The sequence below is a fragment of the Salmo trutta genome, chromosome 17, assembly GCF_901001165.1.
Source record: "Salmo trutta chromosome 17, fSalTru1.1, whole genome shotgun sequence".
Taxonomy (NCBI): Eukaryota; Metazoa; Chordata; class Actinopteri; order Salmoniformes; family Salmonidae; genus Salmo; species Salmo trutta.
Window position 1 is genome coordinate 48,932,096 of NC_042973.1, and position 24,905 is coordinate 48,957,000.

At 45.7% G+C, this 24,905-nt stretch overlaps 1 protein-coding gene across 1 annotated transcript in view; it reads left to right on the plus strand.

Moving 5' to 3' along the window:
* The window catches only part of LOC115152337 (alpha-1,3-mannosyl-glycoprotein 4-beta-N-acetylglucosaminyltransferase C-like), a 216,377-nt gene that overhangs the window by 106,301 nt on the left and 85,171 nt on the right, over nt 1-24,905 (plus strand). Inside the window, exon 3 of the mRNA XM_029697106.1 lies at nt 8,330-8,425. The gene's annotated coding sequence lies outside the window, so the exon portion shown is untranslated. The remainder of the gene's footprint in view (nt 1-8,329; nt 8,426-24,905) is intronic.

Here is a 24,905-nt window from a genome sequence, read left to right on the forward strand (position 1 = left end):
ATGCTGAGGTTTTGGAGTAATTTGATCTCGGTCACATATATCCGATTCAACCTCCCCAGGCAACGGCATTAACTACGCAGGATTCAAAGCACCAATCTTATGGAATTGTAGATTTTCCCCATTTAACTTTAACTCCCACTTTGTCCATCTCACACTCGTAACATGTTGTGCTGTTAACTATTGTTGCTACTGCGTGTGGAACATACAGATACACTTTTTCACTCATTGTAATCGAAGCTGTGTTATACGACACCATTTCTGTCGCTTGTACCGCCCTCAGGCACCGGGGCATTCCTTTCACCACCGAGTCAAACGATTTACATTACTGGTCTCTCAAATCAAATCACATTTTAAGCAGATGTTAATGCGAGTGTAGCGAAATGCTTGTACTTCTAGTTCCGACCATGCAGTAATATCTAACAAGTAATCTAACAATTTTTCACAACTACTACCTTTTACACACAAGTGTAAAGGAATGAATAAGAATATGTACATATAAATATATGGATGAGCGAAGACCGAATGGCATAGGCAAGATGCAGTAGATGTATAGAGTACAGTATATACATATGAGATGAGTAATGTAGGGTATGTTAACATTATATAAAGTGGCATTGTTTAAAGTGACTAGTGATACATTTATTACATCAAATTTTTTATTATTAAAGTGGCTAGAGATTTGAGTCATTATGTTGGCAGCAGCCACTCAATGTTAGTGATGGCTGTTTAATAGTCCGATGGCCTTGAAATAGAAGCTGTTTTTCAGTCTCTCGGTCCCAGCTTTGATGCACCTGTACTGACCTCGCCTTCTGGATGATAGCGGGGTGAACAGGCAGTGGCTCGGGTGGTTGTTGTCCTTTGATGATCTTTTTGGCCTTCCTGTGACATCGGGTGGTGTAGGTGTCCTGGAGGGTAGGTAGTTTGCCGCCGGTGATGCGTTGTGCAGACCTCACAAACCCTTACGTTTGTGGGCGGAGCAGTTGCTGTACCAGGCGGTGATGCAGCCCGACAGGATGCTCTCGATTGTGCATCTGTAAAGGTTTGTGAGTGTTTTTGGTGACAAGCCAAATTTCATCAGCCTCCTGTGGTTGAAGAGGCTCTGCAGCGCCTTCTTCACCACGCTGTCTGTGTGGGTGGACCATTTCAGTTTGTCCGTGATGTGTACGCCGAGGAACTTAAACCGTTCCACCTTCTCCACTACTGTCCCGTCGATGTGGATAGGGGGCTGCTCCCTGAAGGTAGGAAGCATCTCCACCCCGCTGATCCTCAATGTTGAGGATCAGCGGGGTGGAGATGTTGTTTCCTACCCTCACCACCTGGGGGCGTCCCGTCAGAAAGTCCAGGACCCAGTTGCACAGGGCGGGGTTGAAACCCAGGGTCTCGAGTTTAATGACGAGTTTGGAGGGTACTATGGTGTTAAATGCTGATCTGTAGTCGATGAACAGCATTCTTACCTAGGTATTCCTCTTGTCCAGATGGGTTAGGGCAGTGTGCAGTGTTATTGCGATTGTGTCGCCTGTGGACCTATTGGGGCGGTAAGCAATTTGGAGTGGGTCTAGGGACTCTTTCCCCCCTTGATTTTGCATAACCACTGCACTACAATGTCCATCATGTTCATGAAGAAAAATTTGAATAAGTCATTTTAAATTTGGCAACCCCAATGCTGGCGCTTGACACAATTGCTTCTTTAGCTCGACAAACGCTTCCTCACACTCGACTCCATTTTATTTGTTCATCTGGACCCTTCCCACCTTTTGTCAAGTGGCTCAGCAATTTCAGAAAACAACAGAATAAAATGTCTCACAAATTTTAAAACACCTAGGATTTTCCTGTGTGCGCGAGGAGTGTTTGGTCTTGCCAAAGAACGCATTGTTTCTACTCGATCACATGTAATGTGCTTCGTGCCTTTTGAAATCAAAACCCCCAAATATGTTACCTCTTGTTTCGCTAGTTGCGCTTTCTCATATGATGCTTTGTGACCCTGCTCTGCCAAATAGTTTACTAATGTGGTGAGGTCTCGCATCTGTTTCTTCGTCTTTTGACACCAATAACAAATCATCTACATACTGTACCAACACAGAACCCTCAAATGTACACCCTTTTAGCGATTGTTTCAATGCGGCGTGATACAAAGTTGGAATATTTGCAAATCCCATTGGTGCCGTCGCCCACGTTTACTGCTCCCCCTGGCAACAAAACTCAAACCAGTGTCGTGACTCCTCAGCCACCGGCACTGACCAAAATCAATGTTTCATTTCTAGCACAGTGTACCATTCTGAGTCTGAGGGAATAGATGCCAATAGGTCTGCCAAATCCGTTACCACTGGTGTGATTTTCACTGCATGTTTGTTTATGCCGAGAAAATCCACAGTCATATGCCATTTTAGTCCCTTTTTCACTGGGAATAAAGGGCTATTGCATCGAGCTGGTCCGAGTACCACTATGCTGCATTGAAGTAGTATTGCAAGATCCTCTGCCACCGATTTCTCAGCCTCCGGTTTAATAGGGTATTGGTATGGAATGCATCTTTTGCCCATAGTGAATGATCCTGAAACAACAATTGCTTGGCTTTCGTTATTCCTACTGCCAATTTTAATTTGTTACCTTTTAGAATCCACTCTCCTGGCATCTCGCAAAGATTATCCAACCCCAAAATCGTTTCTACTCCCGTCGCTATGTAAAATGATCCAGGTATTGTTCCTGAACCTATGTTCAAAGACATAGGTAGAAGCTGTATCGCCTTAGATTCTGCCCCTCTTACACTGCTAAATGTGATTATTTTTCCTGGGCCATTGTAACTGTTAGTGACTTTCACTGTGGCTGCATTAACCACTCGTATGGCTGTGGAGTAAGCGGAATTAGATTCCACTCTCAATGCCGCCTGTACTATTTCATCCCAGTGAGAATGTTGGTCCACTACCCCCACAATAGCCATTTTGATAACAGGTTTCCATCCTGCTATCAAAGCAGACGTACAAATTCCTGCATTTCCTACTAATTTTACTCCATTTCATAATTTGCTGTCGCTGGATCACACACATCGCATCCCGAGGACCAAGCCGATGTTCAATATCCCTGTGTGAGTGTTGGCAACATGGCCCTTGGCAAAAGCGAGCGTACAATATGATCGTAATCACCAGCATGAAACCCAAAAATTATACCCTGTTTCCTCAGGAAACTGATAAATTCCTGTCCCTCCCTTAAGGGATCTGTGCCTTTTTCATAACACTACACATTTCGCTCACACTCAGTGGCTGATGGTGATGCTGAATTTGGATCCGTACTTGGGGATGCCCGTCATCAGGAATAGGGTTGTCCTCTCCTGGTACTATTTGTCCCGGATAATATGTAACCGGGGTCGCGTGTGTTCGTACTGGTCGCACATCTCTATGATTACCTGGATCATGCTGATCCACTATCCAGTACGGGACTACTATATACGGACTCGTAATGTGCCTGTCCTCTGCCTCTCGCAACCCATATCTTTTTCCTCTGTAAGAGACGGGTATAATGGTGGCCCACCCGTTGTGAAGTGTTTCACCTTATAGCATTGGGCGAACGGCAGAGTGGCAATTGCATGTACTCCTCCACACATGTTTTGATACTGTTGTTTAATTTGTTTTTGTCTATCCGCAAGGGCTCCCTCTAATTCCTGGTTTAGGTTTTTACTCTTTGGTAGCGCAATAGCCAATTCCTGCTTCTGTTGATCTAATCTATGTGCGTGCCCTTCGGATATGCCTAGTTTTTTATGCGTTGCCTCGTTCTTATCTACTGCTTGCTCCATTTTAACTTGCAGGTGTCTGTTTTTCTCTTTATCAAGTTTTATCCGCTACTGATAAAATGCCGTGGTTAGGATGCCTGCGTATTGTGGTCTCGACCGTTATCTGATTTCAGTGTTCCACACTACGATTGCATCCATACCCTCTTGGCTGGTTTTAAACTTTCCATCTACGGGATAATGTGTACCAATTTTGTCAAATTTGGCTAATTTCCCCACCATTTATTTTGTTCTTGGTGCTGGTTATATGCCTTTTTTAGTGCCTCTAAGGCTTTAGTAGCATTGTCCCTTTCTACACCTCCCTCTCCCGGAGTAACCTGGCATCTAGAAGCCATCTTAGTTATAATTGACTCAGCATCACCCCCCAACGGCGTTAAGTAGTAACAGCTTAGGCTATCAATAATTTGGTCACTACTCCATACACCATTTGGTGCTGGACGATACTGTTGTGTCTGCCAATTCAGCTAATATGTCACGTTTCCCCCGCCCCAATAGGGTATTAACCAATCTCTCTTTATTGCTACTGCTACTATACTCAAATCATTTTTAAACATTCATACACACGCACACGGCCTCACGGCCACCGCGGTTATGCTTTCACCCTCCTTACGGGTCTGGCCGATAAACCACTACACTAGGGATTTACCCTTCACAGGACCACCCTGTTTGGGATTTACCCTCCACAGGGACTACCCCGTTCGGGATTTACCCTTCCAAGATTTACCCTCCACAGGGACTACCCTGCTCAGGACTTACCCTTATCTACGACCGGTTATAACGCAATGGGACTTCTGAATAAGCTCAGGCTTTCTAGGTCCGTATTCTATTATTGTTCAGCCTACGATTCTCATCTACCCCAAGATGTCAAAATGAGTGGTAACAGGTGCCTAGCTTGTTTTTTTGTGCCGGCTCCTGCTCCACTGATTCAGACTCTCCGGTTCGACTATATATCGTGGTGAATCCTGTCAACAACGCCAACTGTTAGTTTTTACTCTGTTTATTTCGAACCTTACAGACAACTAGGAAAACCTCAAACCAAGTTTATTCACCCAATTGGTCAGACAGCTGAAAAGACAAAGACATGTTCCCACCAGCACCTCCTTTTCTCTAAACATTACATCTTTGCTGCTAGGCAGGAAGTTAAGTGATGTGTGTAATAAACTGTTCCTTCTCCCTTCATGTGACCTGACCTGACCTTGGCCCCCATTCCTCACTAATCCACAGCTATTCATCCTGATCAGTGATCGCAACCACATGATTGCCTTTTGCCTCACTTAGTAACTCTCCAAGCCCATGGCTCATATCCACCCTTAATTGACCCCGCTATATACATTCCTCTTAAATATAAACATTAACTTCTGGTGTATTAAGTATTTCAAATTACAATCCAACACACTGTACACTGTAGGTCCATGCATCATCTAGGCCAATATTATGACTGGAAGACCTTAACATTTTTAAATATTTGCCATTTCACACTTCATATTGTCAGACATAAACTGCTAACACCACTAATGACAGGAACATCTGTTTATTATACCTTAGGGCGTGATCAAACTGTAAAGGTAATTTCCTATTGAGTTGACATATGCAGCGTTTACCGTGAATGCAGTCTCCGCTAATGCAGGAACATTGCCTTTAAATTTCAATCACGCTATAAAGCTGAACTTTAGCGATACAGATTGAATCCAGCCCTAAGTCACCTCAGTCAACATCCTCCTCCACACTGGGACCACGTTCTGCGACATGAGGGATGATATTAAATATTGCAGTGGCATGGCTTTCCCTTGGTATGTAACTTTACTGCTCACATCCGCCCCAGCAGTGATATTCCAGAACAGAGAAGCTAGAGAAGTTGGTACCCGTCTCTCTCTGCTACCATTTTAATGCCATTTTTAAACGAATCCTTGTTATGTTGATGACAGTGAATGCATGTAGCCGTTATGACCAAGCGTCCAAGTACAGTGTTACTGTATAAGTTTGTTTGTATGACAACATTGCTCTCTACCACAGGAGCATGCAACCACAGGGCCCAGGGCTTGTTGCCCATATGTATTCTGTGTTTATCATTGGGCTTGCCCTACCTCCTGCTGGTATCTTGCTGAAGGGGATTCCCAGTGTGGTGGATCTCTATGAGAACTGGACATCCCTCCAGGCTCTCACACAGGTTCTGCAGCTCTACAACACACAAACAGGCAGAGCAACACAGGCCTGAGCTTCAGGTTTTACAACACACAGACGTAGTGTAGCATCCTGGGCTTTAAGCAGAGCAGTGTCCTACACTTATGGTTTTCACTGCCTATATCTCACTATCAGGGGTGTCTGATCTTGTTGTGGAGACTGTATCTTTATCTACTGCCTGGATCCCCTGACATTTACTGGATGGAGGTAGAGTAGAGTACCAGATACTGGCTAGTGACAGTGTCAAGTGATGACTGTTTAGCATTCTGATGGCCTGGAGATATAAGCTGTTTAACAGTCTCTCAGCCCCAGCTTTGAAGCACCTGTACAGTTGCCATACCAGGCGGTGATACATTCCGACAGAATGCTCTTGATGGTGCATCTGAGGGTTTTAGTGGCCAACACAAATATATTCAGCCTCCTGAGGTTGAAAAGAGCGCTTCACCACGCTGTCGGTGTGGAGGGACCATTTCATGTCCTCAGTGATGTGCACGTCGAGGAACTTGAAGCTTTTGACCCTCTTCACTGCGGCCCCATCTATGTGGATGAGGGTGTGCTCGTAGTCCATGATCAGCATGGCGGAGGTGTTGTTGCCTACCTTGTCCAGGTGGGATAGGGCAATATTCAGCGCAATGATGATTGCGTTGTCTGTGAATCTGTCATATCACCTCCAGGTAAAGTGGAGATGATATGATCTTTAACTAGCCTGTCAAAGGACTTCACAATGACAGGAGGGCGATATGTTTAGTTTTAACCGGGAACAAGGCATCGGTGTCCAGATCATGGCTGACTTTCCCTTTATTATCCATTATTGTCTGGAGTCTCTGCCACACGTCTCATATCTGAGCCGTTGAACTGTGACTCAACTTTGTCCCTCTACTGTCATTTTGCATCTCTGGTTTCCTTACAGAGGTCATAGCTGGTCTGTTTGTACACGTTCATGTTCCCAGTCACCTTGCCATGGTTAAATGTGTTTGTTCGTGTTTCAGTTTTGCACAAATGCTGCCATCTATCCACATTTTTGTGGTTTGGATCTAGTTCTAATCGTCACAGTGGGAACAACATCCTCTATGCACTTCCCGATGAACCTAGTCGCCGAGTCAGTGTATACGTCGATACAATTTTCAGAGACGACCTGTCTGCGCGATGGACAGAGAACCCAGCTGGCTGAATGGACGGGGACAATATATCCGGAGAGACATGATTCTGTAAAACAGTATGTTACCGTCCCTGATGTCTCTCTGGAAGGAGGTCCTCGCCCTGAGCTCATCTACTTTATTATTCAGGGACTGAACATTAGCGAGTAATATATTCAGAAGCGGTGGATGGTACGCACGCCGCTTCAGTCTGACTAGGACCCCACTTCTTCTTCCTCTTCTTCATTTTGCTGCAGACCCTGGGATGAATGGAGCTCCCTCAGTAAGTACAAACAAAGGATCCAGTTCAGGGAAGTCAAATATATGGTCGAAATGCTGGCGAGTGACCGCCAATCTAATATCCAAAAGTTATTTTCGGCTGTAGGTACTAATATGAGACATTCTAAGCAAATAATGTAAGAAATGATTAAATAAATGAGAAATACTGCAAAGTTGGCTAAAAGTTAGAAACAGGGTGACCGTGTATGTCGGTGCCATATTGTGTGTATATGGGTATGTTTGTGTGTACGTACATTCAAGTGTGTGTGTGCATGTGTGTATCATTGGGGTGTGTGCGCGTGTGTGTCTCTTTATGTGTAAGAAGCAGAGAGAGCGAGAAGCTTAGTTAGCTGTCTGCTTGGCACTCCACTGCCCTTGTGATGTATGTTTATGACCCATCATGGTGAGCCAATTACAGTGCTTCTGTGTGGGAGAACCACAACATCCCATCTCGACCATCAGTGTCTCTGCACAGCCTCAGAGAGAGACAGTTAGACTAGATAGAGAGCATGAGAGAGAGACAAGTGACAGTTAGACTAGAGAGAGAACGAGTTCCTGGACACTGTAGCCAGCTTTTTTTTCTCTCCTAAGGGAAACTGGAAAGGAGAGTAATCTTCAAATGTAAGGCAGAGTACTAGGCAGGAGGCACAGGAGTTGGAAGCCGGGGGAGTTGGGGCCTTATTGTTCGCTGTACTGTACATTACAGTAATTTGTATGCAGAAAATGAGGGACTCTCTCACATGCACACTCATATGCACACACACTTACACACACACTGTACAATACATTTTGTGTGCACCACACACGCACTCACACACGCGTTACATACAGCACATTGATGTGCACCTCACATACACAAAGGGTACATAGCGGAACAATGGCACACTGATGTGTATAATGAATTACGTTTCCGGGGTTGGGCTGACTGTCTCTCTCTTTGTCTTTGTTTTGACAGAAACTACTGAGGAGCATCTGTTTGTGGATCCAGTCCATGTCAACCTTCAGAGCAACCAGAACTCCTCTCAAAAAGACATCTGACTTCTGCTGAAAGGTACTATAACATTTCATACAACACTCATATGAGCTTGACTCTGTTAGACGTGAATAGTTATTTGTTTAATTGAATGGCAATACTCTGTAGAACCAAGTGAGCAGCAAAACAGTGAGCAAACGTCTTTTATTCTATATAGTTGTTCCTTTTATTTTTCTGCATACTGTACTTCTCCTTACTTCAGATAAGCTACAATACTATAACATTCAGTGTGACAGAGCGAATTATGCCTGTCGTTGGGATCTGACATTATAAAAGGTGAACACACTGAGAAAGTTCTGTCTCACAGCCGCTCGTTTATATATCCCAATTAGCATTTTCAAATGAGTCATCTCCTTTCCTCCTGACTGGCAGCGGTACAGACACAGAATGTGGTTACCCACTTGGTCATTTTGTAAATATATATTATTTTCTGTAACTACTATATGTACCCATCTCATTGTTATTAAATGATTAGAGATACACACTGTTTTTCTATCAGTTCCTCGCATGAATCTGGGAGGTGAGGCTGAGGACAATGTATTTTTTATTTTTAAGGACGGCAGTTTCATTGTTGTTTTTTACATAGAGCGATAGACTGTGTCAGAGATTAATAATCGGATGCCGATTTTAGAAGAGGTGGCTTGTGGGATCTAAACCTTGTCTCCAGGGGCAGTATGTGTGACCGCTAGAGTGCTAGGCCAACCTCAGACATAGACTGAAGACATTGAGCCTTGGAGTAGAGGGTCTATATTTTCAGCCTATCCATACTCTGTTGACAGGATCAAACAACGACAAAGCTTTGTTTGTGTTGGCTGGCTGAAGAAGGGCACTTGCCCATAGGGTTTATCAAGAGGGAAAATATTGACATCAAAGCCACTGTTGCACTTTGCTCCTGTTATTGCTTTTCACACTTCTGTGATACAGACGGTAGAGTCGCCATGTAGAGCAATTTAAACCGACAGCCAGAGTAGATGTTATGCCATTGACAGTGGCACAGCCTAGTCTGTTCTCAGTGCCGTGTGCAACTTTTTAGTGATGTATGTGCACAAACAGTGAAGAAGCTTAAGTGTTCTCATAGATTGTAATTTTAAGTTGATTCTATAACTTTAAACTTAACAGGCTGCTTACTATACAGTTTGAATTGGTTTTGGCTGGTGTCCAGATCTTCTCATTCTCCAGTAAAAAGCCAATGTAGTTGATTTTCAGACTGGTGGTGGGCTTCATTTATTGACAGAAGCAAATGTGATATATTGATTGCTGTCGACTCCTGATATATGCAATAGCTTAGGAAGCTTGTGAATGTGGCGAGATTCATATTTATTTCCACAATCCGGCTGTGAGCTAACTGCCCCATGGTGCATTTCAAACTGTGTTCGCTACTTTCCTGTAGGAAGCGAGACACTTGAATGAATGGGGATTTAACATTCTCTAAGTGAAGGCGACTTGAAACAGTTTAAAGTGAGAGGATCCAGATCTACATCTGCCAGAATGAAGCAACAATGATGTGGCCGATGTGCATTAAAGATTCATGCGAACAGCTGTTCTTCCTACAGGACAGACAGCATAAACCAAAGCCTGTGTGCTTGATAAAACATCACAGGCCTGTGTGCGTTGCCTTGGAGCTAGAGATCCTATCCCAGCTGCCCAAACTGTGCATATAGCGATGAGAGCGTCCATCAAAGACAGCTCACGCTAACCAGCCCTGTCACAATCGTTTTAGTTCACATGGACCTCAACTCAACTCCACAAGCGGTTTACGTGATGGAGTGAGTGGTTGTTTTAGTGGTCGTTAGTTTTGAGCATCTGGAATATGGTGGTCACTGGACGGTAAAGTTGTTGTCTTAGACTAGGCTATGTGCAATCATTCATCTATACAAACGTTAACATGCAGGTCTAGTAAAAGGTTTAAACAGAGACAAAAGGCGATTTTCAGATTCAAAATCCAGAGTAAGACTAGAACACACTCCCTTCGCTCTCTTTCTCTCTCTCACTATACAACTCTCGCTCTCTCCCCCCTCTCTCATCCCGACACTCATGCATTGCGGTTGGGCTATATCCAGATTTTCATACCGTCATAACATTTCTGTACCATACCGGGGTATACAGTATTACCGAATGTGCCCACGAGGAGTGATTCAAAAAACACATTCAAGAAAACAGGGATCTTGATAAGATTTACCGCTCGAAACCACTCCCGGTGTAACGCGGGTCGTCTAATGGGGACCAAGATGCGGCGTGTAAAGTGCTCATGTTTACTTTATTTTAAACTTAAACACACAAAACAACAAAACGACCGAAAACAGTCCCGTCAGGTGCAACATACACAAAACAGGAAACCACAAAACACAGGAAAAACACCCCTACTAAATAGGACCTTCAATTAGAGGCAATGAGGAACAGCTGCCTCCAATTGAAGGTCAACCCAAGAAACTTAAACATAGAACATAAACCAAAAACCCTGAAACACATGAAACAAACACCTCCTGACCAAACAACCCCCTTTACTGGTCAGGACGTGACACCCGGGATAAATAGCGGCGAGAAACCGGCAAATGATAATAAATTATTTATATGAACAGCATGATGTGAAATAGAACTGTTAAACTATATGCAATGTCTAAATCTGGCTTCTCTACACGCTCAAGGTGGGGACATACATTCCATCTCAGTATGGAGGGCAGTTCACAATGCATGTAGACCTATCATGTCATCATGGCAACTTTTTTTCTTGTGACGGGTAGGCCCTACATTTGCTGGGGGGGGTCAATGTAAATAGTCTGGGTGGGCATTTGATTAATTGTTCAGCAGTCTTATGGCTTGGGGGTAGAAGTTGTTAAGGAGACTTTTGCTCCTAGACTTGGCCCTAGACTAATCAAATCCAGACATAGGCCTATTCATGTGCTTTATATGCTGGGATCACCTTCTTTTTAACAAAGTCCATTAAAACTGCTGTTTCTCCACAATTGCAAAAATTGTTATGCATTGACTGCTTGTCAGAATGCTGGTTTCCCTCCCAATGTCACTTGAATGTGTCTCGGTAAATTCTATTCTACTATGGGGTTGTCGGATTTTTCTATTCATTACTCATTTTGTTTGCAGAGAAAAAGTAAATATGGACTTTTCTAGCATCTTCAGTGCACCTTGACAGAAATATTTGTTCATGTTTCATACAGTATTATTTGGGTGTGGTGGGAATGATTTTGCGGTGGGTGGTGCAGCGCCACAGTTAACTGACTGCAGCGGAAACACTGACACACAAAATAACCACAAACAATATGGTCACTCATAAACCAACTGCCACTTTGCATTTAAATTCAATCCAATCCAAATGAGTACTTCCAATTATAATGGTGAAATTATGAAATGGATAATTGCTCCTTCCTAAGTAGAGCAGGTCTGGAGATAGAAGAAAGACAATGGGTGCCTCTGCAATAGCAGCCTATTGACTATATAATGCACTATAAAGAGAATAGGGTGCTATTTGGGATCCAACCACTGTTCTGTCATCAACACAACAAAGTCACACCTCGCACGACGCATGCACCCACACATCTGCCTGTCGTGCTGAATAACGCCCGCCACTGCTAAGCAGCAGTCGCTGAGGCACTGAGCTGAGTTATTCCTGCTGGAAATCACGGTAATAAGCAGATGATCCCCTTTAGAAATAACATCTGGTTGTGTTTTTCTAATGGAGGAGCCCCATCACATGCCGTCAGTCCTCGTTCATCAGCAGCTGTTAGCCAAGATACCATACGGTGTAATATGTCTTTCTTTGCTTTTGTGGTGGACTAGCTAGATTTCACCAGTTTATACAATACATTCTATGTTAGAGACTCTAAAATACCTTCACATTGTATAGGTTAAGTGTGTACTAGTGTATAAGTGTTCGTCTGTATATTTGTAAGATTGATGACCCATAAACCATGGTAGTCGCCCTCACATTTGATCTTGCAATTATTTTGCAGAAAATAATAGGTTAAATTGCTACTGACCCAACTTACTTTCTAAGTGTCACTATTAATCTGTGTTGGAGAGTGTTTCTGTGGTTTGTAGTGATTAGCTACTAAAGAGGATCTCTACTTCTATAAAAGTGGCTTTTTATTTTCGGAAACTCAATTACAGTGTTTGTGAAGCCTTTCACCTTCCAATTAATCCTAACAGTACCAGTGGGATCTGTCTGAATCCAATTACCAGAGCAGCAAAATACAAAATACAGCATCTCCTCAGCTCTAATCAGCAGGTTGAAGTTTATTGTCATGAATATTGCCCTGGTGGCAGAACTGACAACCTAGATGGGCCAGCTGCAAAGTCCAAATTGGCTATATCGTAAAAATGTTATGCTTTTTGGTCTTAATGTTAGGGTTAGGCATTTGGGTGTGATTAGGGTTAGGTTTAAAATCATATTTTATGACTTTGTGGCTGTGCCAGGTAGTGACCACTCTGCAGAGCTGCCTCCAGGGCAAGATTCATGACAATAAATGCCAACCTGCCTCTATCTAATCATGGAAAGCCCAAACCACTTCCAGCTCCACAATAGTGCAGCTTCTTCCATAGGGACTTATGTGCTTTTTAATGCCTAGCTGTGGCAGGTTCAGAGTGCAGGACAAAGATCAAAGTGAGAGAGTAGACTTAGTGTATCTCTCATCTGTGCTTATACTGTGTGCTTTCAGCCTAATGTCAGCCTAACACGCACACACGCACAGACATATACACACACACACGTTGTGCATTTTCCTATTCCTAGGTTGTTATATTATACAGGGAGTTGTTTCTACTTGCTATTTGTCATTGCAGTATGGGATGTTTGTTGTTGTGTCAGGAGGCTTGTGCCTGGCTGGAGCTTCAGCTATACTGACCCTTCTATTCAGAGTCAGTGGGCTGCAATGGGCCAGAGCGGCTTATCGTAACCGATGGCCTCTGGCAGTTGGCTGCCGGCTTTACCTCCATGGAGCAGGCCAATTGGGCCGAGAGCCTGAAAGGAGTGAACCTATCTGTGGCTCAGAGTGTCCTCAGCCCCCATGCTGAGACTGAGGGCCCGAGGGCCAGATTATCCACCCCACTCCAGAAACATGAGGTCAATGTGGGACAGAGGTAGAGACCGTGTCCGCTGCTGTACTTAGTTGGGGTCAATGCCATTTCAATTCAGTCAATTCAGGAAGTAAACTGCAATTCCAATTTCATTTACCTCAATGACAAAAATGGAATCTAATCTCCAAAGGGCTCAAACTCCTCTAAGTACAGTGCCTTCAGAAAGTATTCACACACCTTGACTTTTTCCACATTTTGTTGTGTTACAAAGTGGGATTGAAATGGATTTAATTGTCCTTTTTTGTCAATGATCTACAAAAATACTCTAATGTCAAAGCGGAAGAAAAATTCAAAATATTCTAACATTTGGAAAACAGAGGCGGCAGGTAGCCTAGTGGTTAGAGCGTTGGACTAGTAACTGGAAGGTTGCAAGATCGAATCCCTGAGCTGACAAGGTAAAAATATGTCTGCCCCTGAACAAGGCCACTGTTCCTAGGCTGTCATTGAAAATAAGAATTTGTTCTTAAACCTGTCTGGGCTAGGGGGCAGTATTGAGAATTTTGGAAAAAATATGTTCCCATTTTTAACTGCCTCCTACACCAACTCAGAAGCTAGAATATGCATATTATTGTTCAGGTTTGGATAGAAAACACTCTGAATTTTCTAAAACTGTTTGAATGGTGTCTGTGAGTATAACAGAACTCCTATGGCAGGCAAAAACCTGACAAGGTTTCAAGCAGGAAGTACCCTGTCTGACAAGGAGTCGTGCGTCTTGCATCTTTTTATTGAAAAGTAAGGATCTAAGCTGTAACGTGACAATTCCCAGGGCTCCAATAGGCTCTCAGAGCCCGCGAAAAACCTGAAGGTTTACGAGGGAGCCTCAGGTTGAAACAGATTATCGCCTTTTGTAAGTGGCTGCTCCGAGGACCTTTGAATGATGCGCGTGCATGAGTCGCTTCTGAGGAGAAATTTTATTCGGCTGTTTAGGCTCAATGCATACTCCCGGTCGGAATATTATCACTTCTCTACGACATAAATGGCATAAAAATTGGTTTTAAACAGCGGTTGACATGCTTCGAAGTACGGTAATGGAATATTTAGACATTTTTGACACGCCAATGCGCCATGCGCGGGACCGTGAAGAAGCATTCTAGAACTCACGAACAAAACGTCGCTGTTTGGATATAACGATGGATTATTTGGGACCAAACCAACATTTGTTATTGAAGTAGAAGTCCTGGCAGTGTATTCTGATGAAGAACAAGCAAGGTAAGAACATTTTTCTTATAGGAAATGTGATTTTGGTGAAGGCTAAACTTGCAGGGTGTCTAAATAGCTAGCCCTGTAACGCCGGGCTATGTACTTAGATTATTGCAAAATGTGCTTCATCCGAAAAGCTATTTTAAAATCGGACATATCGAGTGCATAGAGGAGTTCTGTATCTATAATTCTTAAAATAATTGTTATGCTTTTTGTGAACGTTTATCGTGAGTAATTTAGTAAAATCACCGGAAGTGTTGGTTGGGAATGCTAGTTCTGAACGTCACATGCTAATGTAAAAAGCTGGTTTTTGATATAAATATGAACTTGATTGAACAGACATGCATGTATTGTATAACACAATGTCCTAGGTGTGTCATCTGATGAAGATCATCAAAGGTTAGTGCTGCATTTAGCTGTGGTTTGGGTTTATGTGACATGATATGCTAGCTTGAAAAATGGCTGTGTGATTATTTCTGGCTGGGTACTCTGCTGACATAATCTAATGTTTTGCTTTCGCTGTAAAGCCTTTTTGAAATCGGACAGTTTGGTTAGATAAAGGAGAGTCTTGTCTTTAAATAGCTGTAAAATAGTCATATGTTTGAGAAATTGAAGTAATAGTATTTCTAACGATTCAAAAATCGCGCCACTGGAATTTCAGTAGCTGTTACGTAGGTGGGACGAAATCGTCCCACATACCCCAGAGAGGTTTTAACTGACTTGCCTAGTAAAATAACGATTAAAAAATATCTGAAAAATAAAAGTGCTAATCAGTATCAAAAATATCAAACACTAATCAAAACCTTGATAAAATAAGTATTCAACCCCCTTAGTCAATACATGATAACCTTTGGCAGTGATTACAGCTGTGAGTCTTTGTGTACTGTAAGTCTCTAAGAGCTTTCCACACCTGGATTGTGCAACATTTGCCCATTATTCTTTTCAAAATTATTCAAGCTCTGTCAAAATGGTTGTTGATCATTGCTAGAGAAGTATTTTCAAGTCTTGCCATATATTTTCAAGTAGATTTAAGTCAAAACTGAAACTCGGCCACTCAGGGACACTGTCTTCTTGGTAAGCAACTCCAGTGTAGATTTGGCTTTGTGTTTTAGGTTATTGTCCTGCTGAAAGGTGAATTCATCTCCAAGTGTCTGGTGGAAAACAGACTGAACCAAGTTTTCCTCTAGGATTTTGTCTGTGCTTAGCTCCATTTTATTTATTTTTCATTCTGAAAAACTCCCCAGTCCTTAATGATTACAAGCATACCCATAACATGATGCAGCCACCACTATGCTTGAAAATATGGAGAGTGGTACTCAGTATTGTGTTATGTTTGGGGAAAATCCTATACAACACTTTGTAGTCAGGACGAAAAGTGAATTGCTTAGCCACATTTTTTACAGTATTAGTTTAGTGCCTTGTTGCAAACAGGATGCATGCTTTTGAATTTTTGTATTATTCACAGGTTTCCTTCTTTCCACTCTGTCAATTAGGTTATTATGGTAGAAGTTAGGAACGACGCCTTTATCTTTGTAGTGACTGGGTGTATTGATACACCATCCAAAGTGTAATTAGTAACTTCACCATGCTCAAAGGGATATTCCATGTCCACCTTTTCACCAAAAAATACACATCTACCAATAGGTGACCTTCTTTGCGAGGCATTGTAAAACCTCCGTTTTTTGTGGTTGAAACTGTATATGAAATTCACTGCTTGACTGTGGGGTACAGAGATGAGGTAGTCATTCAAAAATAATGTATAACATTATTGCACATAGAGTGAGTCCATGCAACTTATTATGTGACCTGTTAAGCACATTTTTACCACTGAACTTATTTAGGTTTGCCAAAACAAAGGGATTGAATACTTATTGACCTAAGATATTTCAGCTTTTCATTTTTTATTAGTTAGTAAACATTTCGAACAACAGAATTTCACTTCAACATTATTGGGTATTGTGTGTAAGGCCACTGACAACATTTTGATCCATTTTAACTGTAGGCTGTAACACAACAAGGGGTGTAAATACTTTCTGAAGGCTCTGCAAGTGTACCTCCCAAGGAATAAATACAACTCTTGTAACACAACCGCATTGTGTAGTCATAAGGAAAGTATTTTTTTTTAGCAAGAGGTTTGTAAAAAAACTATATAGCTTGCATCATTCAAATAGAGAGTAAAAATGAAGATGAGCAATTAACTACTGCAGAGAGAGGAATGACAAAAAACACATTCATTATGGTGAAATATGGCCACCATGAGGAGATGAAGCCTCTTGAGTTCTAATGAAATAGGCCCCCTGATATCCATGAAGTCAGCAATATGGGTCTCATAACATTTAAAGTATGTGCTTTTTCACCACTGGTTTATATTGCAAAAATAATCTTCCTGATGGTTTCAAGGTACCTTCCTAATTGTACAGCTCATTCGGAAAGTATTCAGAGCGCTTGACTTTTCACATTTTGTTACATTACAGCCTTATTGTAAAATTATTTAAATAGTTTTTCCCCTCATCAATCGACATACAATACCCAATAATACCCAAACATTTTTGCTAATTTATTTAAAATAAAAACTGAAATATCATATTTTGTCACGATTCCCACCGACGGTGGCGCCCCCTCCTGCTCGGGTGGCGCTCGGCGGTCGTCGTCACCGGCCTATTAGCTGCCACCGATTCCCTTTTGCTTTTCCCTTTTTTTATTTTGTGACACCTGTGGTCAATTAGCCATTAGAGGGGCTATTTAGTTTAGCTGGCCCGCTCCTGTTCGTGCGGGATTAATGATTGTTTATTTGACAGACGGCTTATGTTCGTGTCGACGTTGTTTTGACGCCGTATGTACTTTCTCCCCTGTGTGTGGGAACATTTGTTTTTGTGTGAGTGTATATTAAAAACACCACTACCCTGTGTTCGCTGCTTCCTGCGCCTCATTCCTCCTCCACGACTACTAAGCCGTAACAGAATCCCGCACCAAGATAAAAGGCATGGAATCAGCGGGAGCAGCGGCCACTCCTCTGCCCTCGATGGAGGAACGCGTACTCCACCACACGACAGTCCTCCATCGCATCGGATCGGCAATGGACCAGATGATGGAGAGGATGGACCGATGGGAGAGAAGTGGTATCCTCTCTCCACCTCCACTTCCCCCGATACAGCCATCTTCGCCCCCCATGACGTCTGGCTCTGGCGCGCTTCGTTTGGCGCTCCCGAGGGAGTACGATGGGGCGGCGGCTGGGTGCCAGGGATTTTTGCTCCAGCTTGAGCTGTACCTGGCCACCGTCAGACCTGCTCCCACGGGGGAGGAGAGCGTGAGTGCCCTCGTTTCCTGCCTGACGGGCCGAGCTCTGGAGTGGGCTAATGCGGTCTGGAACGGTCCAGACTCGGCGAGGGACCACTACCCAGAGTTCACCCGCCGCTTTCGGGCCGTGTTCGACCACCCTCCGGAAGGAAGAGCGGCGGGTGAACGGCTGTTCCACCTCAGGCAGGAGACGAGGAGTGCCCAGGACTTCGCGCTGGAGTTCAGGACCTTGGCTGCTGGGGCGGGGTGGAACGACAGTGCCCTCATAGACCACTACCGCTGCAGTCTCCGGGCGGACGTCCGCAGGGAGCTGGCCTGTCGGGACACAGCTCTGTCCCTGGACGAGCTCATAGATATGTCCATACGACTGGACAATTTGCTGGCTGCCCGCGGGCGTTCGGAGAGGGTCCTGCCCGTTCCACCCCTGTGCACCCCCCGCCCCTACCCCTATAGAGGTAGGGGGGGCCGTGCAAAGGGGCACCGGAGGAGGTGGCTCCTCCTGCACCAGCTGTGGTCGGAGAGGACACACGGCCGACCGGTGCAGGAGGAGCCAGTCTGGGAGTCGAGATGGCAGGCAGAACACTTCTCGGTCACCTCAGGTGAGTCAGCACCAGATTCACCCAGAACCCCCTGTTGGTCACGTGTTTTTACCTGTTTTGTTTACTAAATTTTTTCCCTCTTCCCAGCATAGGGCGCTAGTCGATTCAGGCGCAGCTGGGAATTTTATGGACCGTGGACTTGCCATTAAGCTGGGCATTCCGCGGGTGCCGATAGATTCCCCTTTCCCTGTGCACTCCCTAGATAGCCGGCCATTAGGGTCAGGGTTAGTCAGGGAGTCTACGGTGCCACTGGACATGGTAACGCAGGGGAATCATAAGGAACGCATTAGTTTTTTCCTTATTGATTCGCCTGCGTTTCCGGTGGTGCTGGGGGTCCCCTGGCTGGCTGGTCACAATCCCCGTATTTCGTGGAAACGGGGTTCTCCAGGGGTGGTCAGAGGAGTGTTCAGGTAGGTGTCTAGGAGTTTCCATAGGTGCCACGTCGGTGGAGAGTCCAGACCAGGTGTCCACCGTGCGCATTCCCCCTGAATACGCCGATTTGGCGATCGCCTTTTGTAAAAAGAGGGCGACTAAATTACCACCTCATCGACAGGGGGATTGTGCGATAGATCTCCAGGTTGACGCTGCTCTTCCCAGGAATCACGTGTACCCCTTGTCACAGGAGGAGACTGCGGCTAGAGACATATGTCACGGAATCCCTGGGACAGGGGTACATTCGGCCCTCCATCTCACCCGCTTCCTCGAGTTTCTTTTTTGTGAAGAAAAAGGAGGGAGGTCTGCGTCCGTGCATTGATTACCGAGGTCTAAACGCTATTACGGTGGGGTTTAGTTACCCACTACCTCTCATCGCTACGGCGGTGGAATCATTTCACGGAGCACAGTTCTTCACAAAACTGGATCTCAGGAGCGCGTATAATCTGGTGCGTATCAAGAAGGGAGACGAGTGGAAAACCGCCTTTAGTACCACATCAGGCCATTATGAGTACCTCGTCATGCCGTATGGGTTGAAAAATGCTCCAGCCGTCTTTCAATCCTTTGTTGACGAGATTCTCAGGGACCTGCACGGGCAGGGCATGATAGTCTATATCGATGACATCCTGATATATTCCGCCACCCGCTCCGCGCATGTGTCCCTGGTGCGCAAGGTGCTTGGTAGACTGCTGGAGCATGACCTATACGTTAAGGCTGAGAAGTGTGAGTTTTCCAAACGAGCCGTCTCCTTTCTGGGTTATCGCATTTCCACCACGGGGGTGGTGATGGAGTGTGACCGCGTTAAGGCCGTGCGTAATTGGCCGACTCCAACCACGGTGAAGGAGGTGCAGCGGTTTTTAGGCTTTGCCAATTACTACCGGAGGTTTATCCGGGGTTTTGGCCAGGTAGCGGCTCCCATTACCTCACTGCTGAAGGGGGGGCCGGTGCGTTTGCGATGGTCGACGGAGGCGGACGGAGCCTTCAAGAAGTTGAAGAACCTGTTCACCGACGCACCCGTGTTGGCGCACCCGGACCCGTCTTTAGCGTTCGTAGTGGAGGTGGACGCGTCCGAGGCTGGGGTGGGTGCCGTGCTATCACAGCGCTCGGGTGTGCCATTGAAACTCCGCCCCTGCGCTTTCTTTTCGAAGAAGCTCAGTTCGGAGGAGCGTAACTACGATGTGGGGGACAGGGAGTTGCTAGCAGTGGTTAAGGCTCTGAGGGTGTGGCGGCACTGGCTTGAGGGGGCTAAACACCCCTTTCTCATCTGGACCGACCACCGAAACCTGGAGTACATCCGGGCAGCGAGGAGACTGAATCCACGTCAGGCGAGGTGGGCCATGTTCTTCGCCCGGTTTAGGTTTACCATCTCCTATAGACCGGGTTCCCTGAATACTAGGGCCGACGCGCTGTCCCGTCTCTATGACACGGAGGACCGGCCCATCGATCCAACTCCCATCATTCCAGCGTCTAGGCTGGTGGCCCCTGTGGTATGGGAGGTGGACGCGGACATCGAGCGGGCATTGGTGTTAGAACCTGCGCCTGCGCAGGTGCCCTTGGGGCGCATGTATGTGCCGCTCGGTGTTCGTGATCGTTTGATTCGGTGGGCGCACACGCTACCCACTGCGGGTCATCCTGGTGAGGCGAGGACAGTGCGGAGTCTAAGGGGGAAGTACTGGTGGCCCACCTTAGCTAAGGACGTGAGGTCCTATGTCTCTTCCTGTTCGGTGTGTGCCCAGAGTAAGGCTCCTAGGCATCTACCAAGAGGGAAGTTACAGCCCCTCCCCGTTCCACAACGACCATGGTCGCACCTGTCCATCAACTTCCTGACAGATCTTCCCCCCTCTCAGGGGAACACGGCGATTCTGGTGGTTGTGGATCGGTTCTCTAAGTCCTGCCGTCTCGTCCCATTGCCCGGTCTCCCTACGGCCCTGCAGACTGCGGAGGCCCTATTTACCCACGTCTTCCGGCACTACGGGGTGCCGGAGGACATTGTCTCTGATCGAGGTTCCCAGTTCACATCCAGGGTCTGGAAAGCGTTTATGGAGCGGCTGGGGGTCTCGGTCAGTTTGACCTCCGGTTATCACCCCGAGAGCAATGGGCAGGCGGAGAGGGTGAACCAGGAGGTGGGCAGGTTCCTGAGGTCGTATTGCCAGGACCGGCCAGGGGAGTGGGCGAGGTATATTCCCTGGGCTGAGTTAGCCCAGAACTCACTTCGCCACTCCTCTACTAACATATCACCCTTTCAGTGTGTGTTAGGTTACCAGCCGGTCCTGGCACCATGGCACCGGAGTCAGACCGAGGCTCCTGCGGTGGAGGACTGGGTCCAGCACTCCAAAGAGACCTGGAGAGCCGTACAGGACTCACTAAAGGAGGCCAGTGCGCGGCAGAAGAGGAGTGCTGACCGCCACCGCAGTGAGGCGCCCGTGTTCGCACCGGGAGACAGGGTCTGGCTCTCGACCCGGAACCTGCCCCTCCGCGTGCCCTGCCGGAAGCTGGGGCCGCAGTGTGTGGGGCCCTTCAAAGTCCTGAGGAGGATAAACGAGGTGTGTTATCGGTTGCAACTCCCTTCCTATTACCGTATTAACCCCTCGTTTCATGTGTCTCTCCTCAGGCCGGTGGTAGCTGGTCCCCTTCACGAAGATGAGGTGCCGGAGGTCCCTCCGCCCCCTCTGGACATCGGGGGGTCCCCGGCGTACAGCATACGGGCCATACTGGACTCGAGACGCCGGGCGAGGGGCCTACAGTACCTCGTTGACTGGGAGGGGTACGGCCCGGAGGAGAGGTGCTGGGTGCCGGCGGCGGACGTCCTAGACCCATCTATGTTGAGGGAGTTCCACCACCTCCGTCCGGATCGCCCTGCGCCTCGCCCTCCGGGTCGACCTCGAGGCCGGTGTCGGCGCGCTGCGGGAGCCGCGCGTCAGGAGGGGGGTACTGTCACGATTCCCACCGACGGTGGCGCCCCCTCCTGCTCGGGTGGCGCTCGGCGGTCGTCATCACCGGCCTATTAGCTGCCACCGATTCCCTTTTGCTTTTCCCTTTTTTTATTTTGTGACACCTGTGGTCAATTAGCCATTAGAGGGTCTATTTAGTTTAGCTGGCCCGCTCCTGTTCGTGCGGGATTAATGATTGTTTATTTGACAGACGGCTTATGTTCGTGTCGACGTTGTTTTGACGCCGTATGTACTTTCTCCCCTGTGTGTGGGAACATTTGTTTTTGTGTGAGTGTATATTAAAAACACCACTACCCTGTGTTCGCTGCTTCCTGCGCCTCATTCCTCCTCCACGACTACCAAGCCGTAACATATTTACATAAGTATTCAGACCTTTACTCAGTACTTTGTTGAATCACCTTTGACAGCGATTACAGCCTTGAGTCTTTTTGGGTATGATGCTACAAGCTTGGCAAACCTGTATTTGATGAGTTTCTACCCCCCTCTCAAGCTCTGTCAGGTTGGATGGGGATCGTTGCTGCACAGATATTTTCAGGTCTCTCCAGAGACCTTCGATCAGGTTTAAGTCCGGGCTCTGGCTGGGCCACTCAAGAACATACACAGGCTTGTCCCTAAGACACTCCTGTGTTGTCTTGGCTGTGTAGTTAGGGTTGTTGTCCTATTGGAAGGTGAACCTTCCCCAGTCTGAGGTCCTGAGCGCTCTGGAGCAGGTTTTTATCAAGGATCTCGCTGTACTTTTCTCTGTTCATCTTTCCCTCGATCCCTTGATCAGCAAACATCTCGTGCATTTAACTGAGGAGTGGCTTCCGTCTGGCCACACTACCATTAAGGACTAGTTGTTGGAGTGCTACAAAGATGGTTGTCCTTCTGGAAGGTTCCCCCATCTCCGCAGAGGAACTCTGAAGCTCTGTCAGAGTGACCATCGGGTTCTTAGTTACCTCCCTGACTAAGGCCCTTCTCCCCCGATTGCTCAGTTTGGCAGGGTGGCCAGCTCTAGGAAGAGTCTTGGTGGTTCCAGACTTCTTCCATTTAAGAATGATAGAGGCCACTGTGTTCTTGGGGACCTTCAATGCTGCAGAATCTTTTTGGTACCCTTCCCCAGATCTGTGCCTCGACACATTCCTGTTTTGGAGCACTACGGACAATTCCTTCGACCTCATGGCTTGGTTTTTGCTCTGATGTGCACTGTCAACTGTGGGATTTTAAATAGACAGGTTTGTGCCTTTCCAAAGCATGTCCAATCAATTGAATTGACCACAGGTGGACCTCAATCAAGTTGTTGAAACAGCTCAAGGATGATCACTGGAAATAGGATGCATCTGAGCTCAATTTCGAGTCTAATAGCAAAGGGTCTGAATACTTATGTAAATGTTTAATTATTGGCGGCAGGTAGCCTAGTGGTTAGAGCATTGGGCCGGTAACCGAAAGGTTGCTAGATTGAATCCCCGCGCTGACAAGGTAAAGATCTGTTGTTCTGCCCCTGAACAAGGCAGTTAACCCACTGTTCCTAGGCCGTCATTGTAAATAAGAATTTGTTCTTAACTAACTTGCCTGGTTAAATAAAAAATGTTTAATACATTTGCCAAAATATCCCAAAATTTGTTTTCGCTTTGTCATCATAGGGTAGATTGATGTGAAAAAATTGAATTGGTCTGAATACTTTCCGAATGCACTGCACATGCAATGGTAATTACGAAAATTAAGGCTTTGATGTTCCCCATAAAATCTAATTCTTGGCAATGGAATAATGTATGCAGAAAGAAAGGCCCTGTCCTTGTCTCATATTGCATTAAAAATGTAGTTATGTTAGCTCTGTTTTTGAAAGGTGCCACTTATGTTTTTGTGAAACAGTACCTCACGCTCCAGGTCCTCACACTCCAGATCTTATGAGCTTGTAGGCTTTTCACAATATCAAACTGAGCCAAGCCAACCTGTATCATGTTTGCCTAGTAACCAGTGGTGTAGTGGAGGGTTAACACAGTTTACCAAACCTGTGCGAAAAATGCATTTAAAAAATTGGGAGTGTTACTTTTTTCACCGGGACTGGCGATCAGAGTTTACCCCAGGGGTTGGAACCTAAATCATTTTCCCATCGTTTTGTTCTGAACAGAACCATCATTTTTTTCCTTCCGTTCCACTGATCTGACCAGCAAAATACATTTAAATTAAAATACATTTGTATTTGTCACATGCGCTGAATACAACAGGTGTAGACTTTACCGTGAAATGCCTACCTATGAGCCCTTTCCCAACAATTCAGAGTTAAAAAGTTGGAAACATTTTCTAAAAATAAAAAAGGAAATATACTGAACTAAAATATAAACACAACATGTAAAGTGTTGGTCCCATGCTGAAAAAAGATCCCAGAAATGTTCCACATGCACTAAAAGCTTATTTCTCAAAAATTGTGTTCACAAATTTGTTTACATCCCTGTTGATTAGCAATTTTCCTTTGCCAAGATAATCGATCCATCTGACAGCTGTAGCATGTCAATATGCTTATTGAACAGCAGGATCATTACACAGGTGCACCTTGTGCTGAGGATAATCAAAGGCCACTCTAAAATGTGCAGTTTTATCACACAACATAATGCCACAGATGTCTCAAGTTTTGAAAGAGCATGTTGACTGCGGGAATGTCCACCATTGCGGTTGGCAGAGAATTGAATATTTATTTCTCTACCATTAGCCGCCTACAACGTCATTTTAGAAAATGTGTCAGTACATCCAAACAGCCTCACAAAAGCAGACCATGTGGAACAACGCCAGCCCAGGACAGCCACATCCGGCTTCTTCACCTGCGGGATCGTCTGAGACCAGCCACCCGGGCGGCTGATGAAACTGTGGGTTTACACAACCGAAGAAGTTTGCAAAAAGAAAAACGGTGTGCACGTCGTCCTCACCAGGGTCTTGACCTGACTGCAGTTCGGT